Raw genomic sequence first — 14,851 nt, forward strand, 5'->3', positions numbered from 1 at the left:
TTATTTTACTAGAAATTAGGATTTTGATCATAACAGATGACTCATTTTGCGTTCTTGCATTTGCGCCAATATTATTCCTTGATTGCCTCATGACCTACAGATACTTAAAGCCCCCCCCCCAAGGGTATTTTGCACCCCAGGTTGATATGAACAAACATGGAAATTTTACATACAGTATATACAGTTATTTGGTTACATGACACAGACAAAGAGAGGTTTTAAGACTGAATGTTTCCATTTCAGAAGCCTCAGATGGTCACACAGCCTTATCCCATCATCCTGCCTGCTAAACAGCCTGTGAAAGAAACAAATGATAACAACTAAAGGCCAAACTACAGCCCACAGCCTGTTGAAAGTGATGGGGTGCTGGATTAACATGGCGCAGCTGTTAGCAAAGATGGCTCCAACAATGGCAACAAGCTGCTATTTTGAACCGGGTCGATGTGAGGTTTTTCTTGGCAAGGACACACTAATGAATGTTAGTTCAATGTTATGTTAATGTTAATTGGCAAAACAAGAGAACTTTTACGCCTGCTATACTTCATGTGACCAGAACATATTGTCACTCAGGGATCAGACCGTTCAGGGCTGCGACGACAGGACTGGTCGAATATGTGATTGACCAGTAAATGCCAGTGAAACGGTCCATGAAAATAACATTTGGGATGACTTTGGTGAATTCATTTGGACCTGTCGAATGTGACTTTTACTTAATTAGCTGAACGGTCCAAAGATAATGGAAAGGAACTTGTGTTTATGTCAGAAGGCTGTTTGGATTGAAGGAAAATAAAAGTTGCTTTTGACTCAGAGGGAGGACTCTGAAGCTAATTTTTGGAAAGTGATGTGTCATTTCTGGATGAGTCATGGTAATTCATATCATTTACATGTGTTATGGCATATAAAAGCTGTCACTCACCTCCCAGGGGGCTGATAGCAGAGGGTTCAAACTAAGGCTTCAAAAACAGCACAGAGTAGAGCAAATGCGTAGATGTGGATAGACAAAGGTTTTAGTGTTCCACACGGCTGCCTACTGACCTCATAATGAATGGGAATGTATGAGAGTGTAAAACTGACAAAGTACATATGTTTGTCAGAAACCCATTAGATAGATAGATAGATAGATAGACAGATCGTCTGGACCAAAGTGATGGAACCGACAGACTTACATTGCCATCCATATAGACCCATGCCACTAGCATGCCTGAAAATACTGGACTCGGTACTTGTATGCCACCTCTGCATGTTGAAATAACGATTAGACTGTTAGAAAACAAGGGATGATTGATGGAGGAGGAAAAAAAAGAGACTCAAAACCCTTGAGAAACCAAGAGAGGAAACATGAACCTGTGTCAGGGTCAGCCAGGCATCATGGAACGTTCATGCTCCACTAGATGTTCAATAATGTTTGTCTGAGTGATTTTTAATTTTACATGAGAGACAGGAACTCTTTTGGCCACATAGGGACTCTTTCTCCTATACCTTTTAACTGTGGAATGTGGTGGCAAATCACACTTCACTGCCAAGAAAAATGAGAGATCTTAAAGAAGAAAGCAATACAGGAGAGTTTCACTTAAACTCAAACTTTCAATCTGTGTCACGTCCGTCGTTTTATATGAAAGATAGTGAGATTTTTCAGAGTGTATTGTTATTTCACATACATTACTGATTTACTTACAATGTTGGGATGTCAAATCACACAAACATACGTTATAAGTTACATAACCAGAGGACTATTATAGCTATAACTCATCTGTCTTTTTCTTCCTGAGAGTTACTGGAAGATGTTGTAACCACCCAAATTTGTAGTTACTGCTGTATTATATTTACATGACTGTTTACTATCAATCACATTGTTTACGCTGTATCTTCAAGTGTTTCCCAATGTACTTCTTGTGTTCAATCAAACACCACTTCGGATTGAGTGAATGCCCCCTTTTTTTCTCATTTTATTTAGTCTACTGGCTGCTTTTTTCTTTCTTTAAAAAGGTCCCATATAAATACTGTGAAAGAATCAAAATGCTAACTCCACAGAGAAATGCACACAGCTCGTATTCAGAAACTTGCAGTACTAGCTGCAAAGTATGAACTTTAAAATGAGCATGAAATGGGACCTTTAACACTTTTCTTCATGATTTTTACTCTTAGTCTCATCTTTTCTTACTGCATATTTATCCATTCTATATTACCATGTGATAATCAGATTAATAATCTTGATATTAACAATTCCTTTTGCCAATGTCCGATGCAGAGATGCTCACAAGTCTCTGAGCTAGAGTCCAAGTCAAGTGTCAAATCTCTGAGCTAGAGTCCAAGTCAAGTCTCAAGTCTCTGAGCTAGAGTCCAAGTCAAGTCTTAAGTCTCTCATGGTTATAATGAGTGTTGTATCACCTGCTGCGTTCCATCCAGGCTGCTTAGAACACTGCATAGCTATATATAAAAACGCTCATTCATCTTTTCATAACATCTAGCGAACGTCAGTTGGAGTTAACCTCCCTTAGGTCATAACTAAAGCAAGAAGCAAGCTAATGTTAGATGGCCAATGCTGAGCTAAACATGTTTGCTAACCTATCATGGTGTGGTTGGAGGGTGCCTGATAAAATGAGATGTGGTTGAGCCCGAATCCTTTATCTTGAAACCACATATTTTGCATTTAGCGCTTCTTTTGTTTGTTTTTTTGTGGCACATGAAATATGCCACAATATTTTTGACCAAATATATCAATGTCGATATTGCGACGATATTGTAGGGTTGACAATTGGTGCTTTAACAAAATATTTTCACAATGAGATTTTAGATAAATAATCATTAATAATATGGCAAATAATAAAACAGCTAGTAAGTCTGGTAAGTTCCGAAAATTACATCACTTTACTGTAATGCACCCTTTCAAAGCAGGCAAAGACAACACTTGTACGATATCCAAAATCTAAGACGATATCTAGTCTCATATATCAACATAATATCGATACATTGCCCAGCCCTAGTCTGAAGTCACTGTATGCGCGACTTAAGCGCGACTCGAGTCTGAGTCTCAAACTCGAGTCCCCATCTCTGGTCTGATGTGATGAAGACTTCTGAATGCAGATAGGTGGGAACAGTGTTCCTAAAGACTGGCGGACACATGGGCCCTAAAATTATTCATTAAAAATTATTTGGCTCCTTTCAGTTGCTTATCCCATTGTAGAAAAACAGAGGTGAACAAATCAGCATACTGGAGGTGATCCAACAATATTCAGTGAACTAATACGTCCCTAATCTGCCTCTTTGCCTCTCTAGCTTTGTTGATTTGCAACAGCAGGTTGTTCCCTAAAGGGGGCAGTGTGGTCAAGCTAAACCAACTAGCATTAGACTAACACAGCATACCAGTTAAAACCACAGCAACCTGCTTCAGGAAGTGACAGAGATGAGAACAGAGAAAGATAAAAAATTAAATAATAAAAAAATACTTCCGAGAGAAAAGTGATTTTTGCAAGAGAGAGAGAGAGTTAAAGGGAAACAGAAGTACTGTAGATGTGTTAGGACAAAAGGAGACACTTCCAGTCTTCTCTACAGGTAGCTCTCACTTTAGTCCACCCACCACACTTGCAAAAGGGCGGAGGAAGTAAGGAGAGCGGTTTAACTACCATAAGAAAGCAGTTGCTTTTATTGAAACCTGTTATTGGCGTGCCAAGATTAGACTGAACAACAACAACCCTCCTCCCTGGAAGCCAATAAAAAGCTGACAACAAACACTTGGCTTGCCTACAGCGCTGTTAGAAGCCACAGAGGTTGGCCTTAATGATACTTGGTAACTATTACAGACTATTAAAGTAAAGGAATAAAAGAGGAAAAGAACGGGATAGAGAGAGAGAGAGAGTAGGGGGAGAGGAGCGAACAGGGATTCGTTCAGAAGTTGTTTCCAGGCATGATGTAGGTAGCTGACTCATTGTTGGGCAGCCTTAAAAAGATGCCCTCCTTTGGTGTGTGTGTGTGTGTGTGTGTGTGTGTGTGTGTGTAAACCGGGGAAGTTAGTTGTTGAATGAAAAAGTGTGCTTTTTGTGTATGCCTAGAGACAGATAAAATGGTTCTCTGCCTGATGTGCTGTTACATCCAACACACACACACACACACACACACACACACACACACACACACACACACACACACACACACACACACACACACACACACACACGGCCAGAGAGCTGTTGTGTTTGCTTGAGTGGTTGGGGCATGGCACATGCCTTTCCCCAAACGTCTCATGTCAGTATTCCAGCAATCTCACCACACCTGAGTAACTCTGAGGCAGACATGATCCGGTCCACATCTCGTGCACCTCTGTGTGTCTGTGTGTGTGTGTGTCCAGAATTCTGCTAATCCCATTGTCTTTATGTATGTATTCAACTGAAATAATGTTGTGACCTCTAGGGAGGTGTCATCCACGCAGACACACATCTTTGCATCAGCAGCCGCAAGATGAAATGTGATATCTGAAGTAATTTCTAAACATGCTGCAAAATACACCAAAAAATGATCAAATCTTTTCTTCTTACAGAAGAGAAAGTTGTTAAGAAACCCAGAGCTAGCCCCGAGAAACCCTCGTCATCTTTCATCCTACACCTCTGAATTGCCTTCATTTTCTAGGGGCCCATAAATTGGCTCTTATTGTCCCATAAATGGCTCCTTTTGGGGTGGGATTTATAGTGAGGGGTGGCAATGTGGTGTGTGTGTGTGTGTGTGTGTGTGTGTGGGGGGGGTTTAAAACCCACCTTTTGATGTCCCCTCTACTTAACAGCCAGTGCAGACGCGCCTGCCCATATGCTGCACCGTGGCTTTGCCACACACTGCTAGCGTGTGACTCTCTCACACACAGGCACATTAAAAGATATTAAACTTGCTTTTCTGCTTTCATTCAGAGTCATGGGATGTAACAGCCAAGCAGGGTGGTTCACGTTAAGCTGTGCCACTTCCTCAGCTGTAATTAAAGCCGCCCATGCAGGGGGTCTTGTTTTGCTACACCCCTGATCCTGACCTTTTAAAAAGGAGATGACAAGGCTTATTTTTTTTCTAACACCGCGGAATAGTTTGAAATAATAGTCTGGAGTTTATTTCTGGGTGGTGATGTTTTTTTTTGGTAGTTTTAATAATAAATTATAAATGTCGACCAAGCATTTGACAGGTGGTGACCAAATTCATCAACCCAAACAAACACTATAGACTTGTTGCAAAAGGAAAATCATGTCTTAACAGCTCCAGAAACATTTCAACCAAGATATTTCAGATCTGATGTCACAAAATGAAAGTCTCTCTTTGGTACTGTAGTTAACACTAGATCACAGATCATGTACCTTAAAGCAGACTCATGAGGCAGGGAATGTGTCAGAAAAACACTGAAATAGGGTGACAAATTAACCCTCCTGTTGTTCTCCAGTTAAATTTGACCCAAGTTTCTACATCAGAAATTTGGGTTTCTTTCAACCAAAACTGCCCAAAAATAACACAGATGGTTACATACAACACTCTTTGCAGGTAAAAATTTAGGATCAGTTTATCTACTTTCATTGAATTTTGGGTGTTTAATTACATTTTTATAACATTTGAAAAAAAACAACAAAATGGTTTCTGAACAGTATCCTGACTAACAGTCTGTGATTGTCCACTAAATTGTAACTATTTGTCAAAATAATTCATAATTTCAGATTTCTTTAACTAAAAAATTAGGTATAATTTCATATAAATGAGGTTTATTGATTATGTATTCCAAAAATAAGTGGTAATAAGTTGATGTTAGTGGTGAATTTGGTGGTAGTGGAAAAAATGCGCAGAAAATGAATGAAACTTAAAAGAAATCGACAGAAACCTCGAAAAAAGCATAAAAAAAAGGCTCATTTAAAAAATTTTAGTGGCATGGTCGACTGGAAGACAACACAAGGGTTAAGGTGAAACCTACATAAGACATAAAAGGTGTTGTCAATTTTAATATGTGGGTATTTGCACTCCAACATGGTAATGTTGGTGGCCCTCACTATTAGGCACTTACCCACTGCTAGTACCAGCTCTACTTGGCTCGGCTCGACTCGACCGCGGTGCCCCATCTTCCATTTTCCATTGCAGATTTAGTACCACCTCATGCGTGAGGCGAGTGTGGCTGGTCGTCATAGCGACACACACAGAACGTCGAAGGTGTGTTGTTTTTGATTCTTGGCATGTGGCTGTTTGCCACAGCCAGAAGACAAATTTTGTTTCAAAAGAAGCTGGAGGTAGCAAAAAAAAACACCACTGGCTAAACTATTTAACAATGGCGGGTTGGTTCAGGACACCCCCGTCTGTTGCTAGCAATGATGACGCAGTGATTAGTGACAATTCTCTCTGACCAATCAGTAGTCTGCAGGTTTTCATGTCACCTGTTGGTATCGGCTCAGCTCGCTTGGAACCTCGACGGAGGTGGTACTAAAAAAAAGTACCTGTTGGCAGGTACCAGGGACTTTTTTTCATAATGGAAAAACAAAAAAAGGCGAGTAGAGTTGAGGCGAGTCGGGCAGGTACCGTGTAACACAACTTAATACACATGCACAGTTGGTGTGGTGCAAGATAAAGAAAATCCACAAACTGCAAGACTGTCAAAACTTTAGGTCCGCTACGCTTCAAGCTAGTGTTTGTAATGTAAAAAACAAACTCATTCACCACAGTGTCAACTAGCTAGCATAGCTGCTAAACTTTGAGTGTCCTCTATTGAGCACTATAAAAACCGCTACACTGCGCCTTTGCATAGATTCTCCAACACTACTGTACAGTCTACCACATGGTACTGTAGGTGTTCCAACTGGGTTTAGATGGTGACTGAAGGCCATAGCATATGTTTTCCATAATTTTCATACTGAAACATTAAGTGACCCTCTCTGCCCTGAATGGAAGCACCGGTCTATTAAGGAGACTGGAGTAAGAAGGCAGACAGAACAGTATAACAGCTGGATATAAGCCAACGCAGACAACCTGGCAGTAAGTGATTGATAGTACCCTTCACTTTTCACACTTTGTTGAAGTCCTATGCTAAAATGATTTTAATACAAAATTCCCTCATCAATCAACACTCAACATACTCCATAATTACAAAGCTAAAACAGGATTTTAGATTTTTTTTTGTGCAAGCTTATTAAAAAGGAAGCACTGAAATATCAGAATTAAGATCTTTAACTCGGTACTTGATTGAATCACCTTTGGCAGCAGCCTCAAGTCTTCTTGGGTAATACGCGACGATTTTTGCACACCTGGATTTGATTTTCTGCTCTTCTCTGCAGTTTCTCCCACCTCCACGCAGGATCTCTGGAAACCCTTCTTTAGAGGCTCCTCTCCCCTGATTGCTTTTCGGCCGGGCAGCCAGCTTGAGGAAGAGTCCTGGTTGTTCCAAACCTCTTCCGTTTAAGATTTATGGAGGCCACTGTGCTCTTGGGAACCTTCAATGTAGCAGAAATGCTTTGTAGCTTTCCCCTGATCTGTGCCTTGACACAATCTCTCCGTTCATTTGACCTCATGGCGTGGCTTTTGGTTTTTGGTCCGATATGAACTGTCAGCTGTGAGACCTTTTATGGACAGGTGTGTGTGTCTTTCCAAATCATGTCCAATCAGTTGAATTCAGCACAAGTGGACTCCAATCAAGGTGTAGAATAGAGGTGTTGAAATTAATCAAATAATCGATGCATCAAATCGTGGACATGGACGATGCTGCATCGATAATCGGCCGGGCCGTAATCGATTATTTCTGTTTACAATTTAATGTAAGCCTAACAACCTTTCTGTTTACATATTCTGTTATGTTTTGCACTTTGAGGAAGTGCCATGTGCTCAGTGCTGTAGTTTTATGTATCCAATTTATTTAGTATTAGAGCACTGCAGAATGTTTTGTTTTTGAAGCTTGAAAAGCTATGAATTAAATATCCTATATGGCTTTAATAGAAAAATGTATTTGACGCATCGTGATGCATCGAGATATCGAATCGAAGACATGATAATCGTAATCGAATCGATCGGTGAAGATTCACACCTCTAGTGTAGAAACATCTCAAAGATGATCAAGAGAAATCGGAGGCCTGAATACTTGTGTCAATGTGATATATGTTTATTTGCTTTCTAATAGATTTGCAAAAAGTTTTTGCAAATTTTTGCATTTTTTGTTTTGCAAAAAAACCTAATTTAAATGGTTTTAACGTAGTGCGATTCGGGTACAAAAAAGTTCTTGTAGAACGCATGACAACATTTTGGCAACAATGTATCCTGGTTATTTATTGAGGTACTCCTTTTGTTTTGAACATAATCATTTACTCTGTTAACATGTGTGTCTCTCAATTTCATATTCGCTGTCTCTCTAACGTAAGAATCCATTTGTCCTTTCTTTCTCCCCGTCTCCCCTCCTTTATCTCACTCACAAACAAACACCTTCGCTGTCTTTTCACTCTGCCTTTTCAATCTTTCTTCCCCTTTTCTGCACACTTCTGTCTCGCTCTCTCTCTCTGTCTCTCACTCGCTCTCTTTTGGAGGCAGATGAGCCAGGTGATAGTGACACAGCCAGCTGTATGCCAGTTACCACGGCGATGACAGCTGCCAGCCCAGGTGCACAGGCAGCTGGGGAAGGGAATGCTTGTGTGTGAGAGAGAGAGGGAGATGTCTGTGACACTGGTATCTGTGTGTATGCATGCTTATGTGTGTGTGTGACAGAGCCAGGGTGAAAAGGGACCTGGGTGCTAGTGAGGACACAGGTGTGTTAGTGATTTCGGGAGCGTGGGAGACGGCTGGGAGAGGAGAGGAGAGAGAGGAGCGGTGGTGAGGGGGGATAATCTGACCTTTGACCTTTTTCCCCGTCTGGGCAGTTCCCAAGATCTGCAGCGACTTGGATGTGTCTCAACGTCTGCTCATTGTCTAGACATTTGTCCGTCACTCAGTGCTCGGCGACCACGTCTCAGCGAGTGTAATTGAGTCAAGACATGAAATCATAGCAGGAAACACGCAGCGAGCCTAGTTAGTGCTCGGATGACATCAGCTTGTTAAATTGGACCCTGTCAAATAAAACAAGGTTATGAGATGAACTAGAAAGACAATGAGTGAAATCCTGACCATTCCCACACCGATTTGGAAGTTTTTTTCTTTTGCCATTTCATTGATGGTTTAAGCGCTATTGAGTCATCACAGCAAAGCACATTCCTCCTGTGGTGCACCTGTGAGACACACACATATGATACAACTGCCATCCCCTTCAAACAGCCTCTTTCTTTTTCTTTCCTTTCTTTTCCTCTCTTTCTGTCTCTTCTGGGAACATTCCAATCTACTCCTCTTGTGCACCTTCTCCGCTTCACCTCCTCCCCCATCCCCTCCTAACCCCGTTCTCTTTCCTGAGAGCGGGAGGCCGCGGCGCCATCACTCACCACTTGGTGATAACTGGCACAAAGGGGGCCTTGGTGGCCCCTGCTGCGGCCGCTCGGGGTGCACCGCCACTGGGGAGAGAGAGAGTGGAGGAAAGTCCCCCACCTCTAGCGATTCCCTCCAGTCCTCCATCGTCCCCACCTCCTCAGATGATGAAAACTCTGTCAGTGCGGATTAGGAAGGAGCGGTGTGCGTCGGCGCAGTGAATAACAGTGATAAAAGCTGTGCCGCCGCACCTCTGTATCTCCATCCCTCTTTTAACTTGCTCACCATTTGTCACTTCATACCAATTTTGGGATTCCAAAGCTTTTCATGCTGCTTTCATGTTGCCAAGCTGTTGTTAAGCTTCAATTTTTTTTATGTGGAGTTTTAATGGGTTCCCATTTAGCCTTTTTCGTGCATTTTGATGATCAAAGGCAAGCTTTTTTTTATTATACAGCTATGTAAGTCTTTGAATTTATACAGGTACTCCACACATACAGGTAGTAAAACAGCATGCTCAGGGTGACAATGAAACATAGTTTTACTGATTCACAGTGTGTGGTCTCAGCTATCTGTGTGAGTTACATTTTCATTTATTTAAAAATATATTTAAAATATGCATTTATATTACTTATCTGTACAGACCAAACTTGGGATATATGCACAAAGATAGCGAGATGTTTTGAACAGTGGGTGATGGCAAGGAATGAAGGGAGACAGGATGACGACGGCGGGTGCCACTAGGGCACTGTTCTGAAGGATTCCGGAACGGGGATGGGGGCATTAAGTTGGGAGGGGGGAGCGCAGGCTGGCACAGCAACGGTCTCGCTTCATGGTGAGAGAGAAAATGGGCGCTGAAGAAGGGTGGAGGGAGGGTGCAGGCTCCGAAATTGATTTCATGCTGGAGTCAGACAGCCCCAAGGAAGGACTACTATGTGTGTGTGTGTGTGTGTGTGTGTGTGTGTGTGTGTTTGTGTGAGTGAGGAAGAGTAAGAGAGTCTAGTGTGAATTATGAGGGGCACACAATAGCTGAAGCAGAGAGGGAGAGACAGAAAAAGAGAGGGGCCGACCTGCATCAAAGAGACTGGATCTGAATGAGAAAAAGCATGTTGCTATTTTGCTGTTGACATCGGCAGCAGGCAGTGCCACAAAAAGTGGGCGTTTGTTGTTGGTTGATTATTTCAGTTCCACAGATTCCCAAACTACACGATGTCAAGTGAGCTATATTTTTTATTACGCCCCGTATCTTCACTCACTGTGTCAGTTAGCATCAAACAGATCTTAGTCTATATCCTCCGCATTTCACTTCCGGGTTTGCTCCGGTGCTGCAGGAAATTTTGCAGGATGCATGTATTTTCCATTTCCTTCCGCTTTCTTTGAGTTGGAATTTTAAATTCGGTGGATTTATGAGGACTCTTGTTGACTGCTCCTCAGATCTCTGCATGGTAAATTGAGACAGCTAGCTAGACTGTCTGTCTAATCTGAGTGTTCTCTCGCACGACTATTTTGCAGTGGCTCTGTGCAGAGTTTAGCACCGCCCATGGCAATTCTGATTGGTTTAAAGACATGTCATTAAACCAGGGCGCGTTTTCCTCACATCCCCGAATGCTATGTGGAGTAGCCAGACCAGACCCTCCTTCAGCGCGCTTTGGAGGAGGGTCTGGCAAAGCGAGACTAAACAGATATGCGGAAACCAGAAATTATATATGTATTTCCATCTGGCCAAAATTGAATTGAAGCAAAGTTGAACTAAATAAAAATCTTTATTATCGCTTAAAGGACATTTAATGTCACTTACTAAGGATCGTTTCATCAAATTTTCTTACATTCAACCACCAGCTGATAAAACCAGAGGCAGCTACAATATTGCACACAAGAGACATCTCATCAGTGCACATTGCCATTTATGTAAAACATATGCAGCAGTGATCTCCATACGCTGTAAAATAGAGAGACCTTGAGGAATGGATTAGAACATTGGGGATACGTGCCATTTAAAATTCAGGCTGTTTCCTCCCTCTAATGTCTCTCCCCCACACACATTCATGTGCACAGTTGCACACTCGGAATCCATCTCTTTTGAGTATTCTCACACACGCACACAATATATAGCACCAATACATGTACACAGACGCGCACACAGAGTGCATACCTTTGAAGAGTGTTTTCAGACCTGCTCTGCTGCCTTTATTCGTACTCATTACACCTATCATGAACTCAACCGCTTTCTTCCGCTCTTCCCTTCCTTCTTGAAGTTTTGTCTTCCTCCTTGCCCTCACTCTTTCCATCGCCCTTTTACTTTTAGTCCATCTTTCCCTTCATCTCTCCTTCCTTCCCTCCCTCATTCTCTCTCTCTCCTCTGTCCTTTCCCCCCTTCTTGGCATCGGCGGCAGCATCTCTTTTAAGGCACATGTCAAGGGAACTGTCTGCCGCTTTCAAAGGCCTTTGTGTCCGGCCTTTCTTCCCCTTAATTTGGTTTCCCCAAAACACTTTCCCATAGCATGGCCGTCTCGCCCCCTTTTCTCCCAGCTACCCCTCTCATCTCTCCCTCCCTCTCACACTTCCAACTGTCCTAAATACGTTTTACTGAAGACAATATGCATAATGTTGGGGTATCTCAGACTTTACTGTAATCTGACATAATTTATCAACATGCATGCTAATATGTGGCGGTAATCAGGATATAAATTATGCTCAATGTATTTAAATGCAAAAATCTCTTGAATCCGGAAATCTGTCAGTTGTTTGAAAGACTAATTTTGACAAATGTATTTTCAGGAGAGAGTAGGGAGATGAAGAACATATCATCAAAGTGATACAAAAATCTGGAGCAAAAAACATCCAGAGCACAAAGAGATATACTTCGTAGTACCAGGCCCTCCAGTGCGTCCCGGGAATCCGGTTTCCCCGCTGCCCTCTTCCCATGACTTCTCTGATCGCATAGGTTTCTTCAGCGAGCTTCTTGTCATGGCAACGCTCACCAAAGTATTGTTCTGTTAGTAGGCCGAGTAAGAGGGAAGATGACCTTAGAACAAACGAGCGCATTTATTTATTTGCTTTGCGAGACGAAAGAGATGAAAGACGCGTTAAAAGTTTTTTTGGGAGCAGCAGAAAGTTGGCAGGAGAAATGAATTCTGGCGTGCGGTGCCCCTGGTGGGTGAAGTGACGGCATTCTTCCTCGCATGTGTGTGCAGCGTTGCAGTGTCCTCACCTCAGGCAGACACATGTGGTTTTAATCCACCGTATACGGACAGACTCCTTCACTCTATCGGCATCTCTTTTTCCCCCAACAAACCTCTCTTGTGTCTCTTCATCTAACCCATCATTCCTGCCTTTGCTCCCATTCCTGCTTCTTTGACAGCAGTTTTCCTTTCTTTCACAATATATATTTCCTTTTCATAATTCTTATATCCCTTGCCAACATCTTTTCTACATTGTTTCACCTTTTTGCTGAAGTCTTTTCTTCCCTTTCCCCCCTTTTTGTCTCTCCTGAACACACCAGCTATCTCCGTGTACCTGTCATTCACTCTACCCCGAAATCTTTTAACTATTTTCCTACAGGAGCATCGCAACTGTGTCACTGCAGGATGTATTACTTACCTCTCACATCCCACTGCTTTGAGAGAGTCATGCCAAAAACATCAGTTCTCCAGAGATGTCTGATTGTGCGTTTCATTAATGGTTGAAGTTGTATCCTAAACCACGAGGGGTCAGAGAAACATACTGTATGTTTGTTGACAAGTCCAGTCCAGGGACTAAAAAAGTCCAAATCTGGAGTAGATAATCTTTGCTTTGAGGCGTGTGTGTGTGGTGTGTGTGTGTGTGTGTGTGTGCGTGGGCGTAAGTAACTGCCTTTCTAAGAGACAGTTTTATGAGCATAATTGTGTCCAAGTGTGAAGGAGATGTGGTCTCTTGGTGCTGAGAGCTTTAGAATGATAAAAGGAGATGGCTGAAAAGGAGATGTCTGTATTGACTCGTCCACCTCACAGAAATGATTTCATCCCACGCTGGACTCTTGAACTACTGTTTACAGTAATGCCGGATGTTTCCACAGCTTTGAAGAAAACTATGAAAAATGGTTTCAATTTTGAAAGCCATAAGAGGGCCAATGCAAACCGTCTAACCTTTGGGGGGGGGGGGTGTTGAGCTGGACTCCGTCTAACGCAGCATCAACAATGGGATTGAATTACTGAGACTAGAGGAACTCTGTGAAAGCAATGAGACATAAGATGCTTTTAAAAAATGGTTTACCCAACTTTAAGGCCTTTTTCAGATGGATGATGGTTATTGAGAGTGATACGGAGGGAGAGTGATATGGCCAGGGTCAGATCAAGTCCTCCCGCGCACAACAAAACATAAGAGGGGCGTACTACAATGGAACGATCATGATGGAGGACATTTGCTTCTAATTGACCTCCACCCTCTCGACTGGGCCCCCCAGTCAGGCGTGGCCCGTCGCCCCCGAGTAACCCCACGCAGCATCTCCACATCCCAGAGTGGTGAATAGGAGCACTCTCCCTCTCCCTCCTTCCATTGGCACACACAGCCTTGTACCTTTGGCCTGAGAAGCAGGGGAGAGGTTGTTTTTGCTGTCTGAACTCAACCAACCATCAAACCGCTCACAGCTGGGACCTAGAACCATGACCTAGGACCAGAACTCTGAGGAAACCTTTCCCGACGTCAGATATGTTGGTGGTGGTGGCGATAAAGGCGTAGAACTTCACTTGCTAAAATGTGCTGTAAGGGTTGAAAGGTTTCCTTTTCCATTCAATAATTTCTTTGGGTGCGGCAAAGACAGTTCAGATAACTACGCAGAAAACAAAGAGAGGCACTTGATATGATATGCTATGACATAAAAAGTTAAAATCATGGTCCTATTTTCCACAATCAGTTAACCTGATGTCAAACAACTCAGTGAAATTGGCCATTTATTTGGTTTCCAAATGAGACAGGCCACCACTTCAAAGAGATTGATTACTGCTGCCAAGCATGCATGAAATCACAAGACATATTTTCAGTTGCGCCGAAATTATTTCAAGCACGGTATTTTAGAGGTTAGACCTTTCCTGATGGCTTGAGAACAAGGCTGCACACACACATGCATACACACAACAATACAGGCAGCAATGCACATGCTTGAACACACACACACACTGCAGCTCAGACAGCCCTAACACCCACCCCCACCCTTCTTTCTCTGACTGTTTGTGTAAGCGTAGATTCAAAGTGGAGAGAGAACGAAGGGTTGTGTGTGTCTGTGTGTGTGATGGGAGGTGAGTGGTGGAGGCGGGGGGGAATAAGAGAAAGAGAAGACACTGAGAGCGAGCTGGTGATTTGACAGCGTTTTGATGGCCGCGGGCTGGAAACAATTTTGAGGGGGAGATGAATTTAATACAAATTCCTCCCAGCGCAGCCATGTGTCCCGGTCGACCTGAGCTGCCCCAGCACACCTCCCTAGAAACTCACACCGTCTGCC

This window comes from Sander lucioperca, chromosome 22, assembly GCF_008315115.2.
Source record: "Sander lucioperca isolate FBNREF2018 chromosome 22, SLUC_FBN_1.2, whole genome shotgun sequence".
Taxonomy (NCBI): domain Eukaryota; kingdom Metazoa; phylum Chordata; class Actinopteri; order Perciformes; family Percidae; genus Sander; species Sander lucioperca.